Source organism: Psammomys obesus, unplaced genomic scaffold, assembly GCF_907164565.1.
Source record: "Psammomys obesus unplaced genomic scaffold, mPsaObe1.curated_primary_1811, whole genome shotgun sequence".
NCBI classification, from domain to species: domain Eukaryota; kingdom Metazoa; phylum Chordata; class Mammalia; order Rodentia; family Muridae; genus Psammomys; species Psammomys obesus.
The window spans coordinates 29,454,710-29,456,108 of record NW_026585895.1 but is presented as its reverse complement, the minus strand read 5'-3'; the positions used below and the strand labels follow the sequence as shown (position 1 = coordinate 29,456,108).

Here is a 1,399-nt window from a genome sequence, read left to right as displayed (position 1 = left end):
ACAAAATTTAAAAATACAGGAAGCAAGTTTTTTTTTAAAGGCCCATCTATGACTTCCTGTCCTTTATCCTGCTATTTCCTGAAACAGATCCATTCTAGCTTTGAAATGAACCATATTATCTAATCAACAAGCTGAAAAGAACAATCATTGGCATTACATTATGGCTGATTGTTTGCCAGCACACACTCTGCACCAATTAACTAATCTAAGTCCCTCCCAGGTATTGAGAATTCTATATGATAATTGCTTAATAAAAGTGGAGTTATCAGAGAACACATGTAAAAGACAGGTTTTCTCGCCTTGGAGGAAGGAAGAATTTTATAGGTGATGTATGTAAAAACACTGGGTGCTTCAACAGGGACAAGGAGAGGAAAGGGTAGAAGGTATGTTTCCACAAACTGCAAATAAACTAATGCTGGGAGAAGTTAACAATGTCCTTAAGCCCACACAACTGAAAAGTGTTATATCTGCCATTAAAGTCTGGTAGATAAAAATCTGTAAGTTTGTATTTTTAATGATGGGACTAGGTTGTAGGAGTTCAGAATCCAGGCTGTTAGACCTTCTTTCTTTACTCTGTTACCACAGTTATAAAATTCACGTGTTTATAAATATTGAAATGAGGACCTTTCAGATGAAACATGTATTAGCCTCCATGATGAAATTTGTCCCAACACAATATGATCAGCTTAGGGAAGCTGGATATCTGAGTGTATTTGTCTAGTCTCTGCTTCCTTATTCTCTTCAAAGTTGCTGAATATATTGTACCACTCAGTGGAAATTCAAGGCAGTTAGTACTTTATCTGATTTTTTATGTGTTTGTTTTATTTTATTTTTGTGTATGATATTCCTTCTTGTATGTACCAAAGCTCATATTGAACAATGAGTCTAGGTTTCAAGAGAGGATTTATTTTTCATGTGCCTTCCCTGTCTTTGCCAGTTGAACAAAAACACATACAAGTGCTATAATAAATGGTTTTGTTGCAGTATAACCTACCTCTGTTAAAGGTTCAACCATGGCATTTAGTTAATTCACAGTATTATGTAATTATTAACCAATCATTTTCATTCATGTTTTTCAACTTTGTACCAGTTATTTCTATATCAGCACTCACCACTCACCAACCCAACCACTGTAATCACTAACATCCTCTCTCTAGCCATGGACTTGCATATTGTAGAAGTCTTATGTATGAAGTCATGAAGTATATAGTGTTTTGTAATTGTCTCTTTTCCTTTTGCATGGTACTTTCAAAGTTCTAGGAGGTATCTTGTAATAATATCAAAGATTTATTTCTTTCAGTACAGATTCCGTACTCTAGATACCAACCAGTAGTACACATATTTGGGTTATTTTTTATTTCTCTGATATGGATAACGTGGCATTCTTAAAATATTCTTA

General features: G+C 34.3%; 1 non-coding gene across 1 annotated transcript; it reads right to left on the bottom strand.

Moving 5' to 3' along the window:
* Window positions 1-840: 840 nt before the first annotated feature.
* LOC129671793 (small nucleolar RNA SNORA40) lies at window positions 841-962 on the bottom strand. The gene has a single exon (XR_008719387.1). It is a non-coding gene; the product is annotated as a small nucleolar RNA SNORA40 (small nucleolar RNA).
* Window positions 963-1,399: the final 437 nt, after the last annotated feature.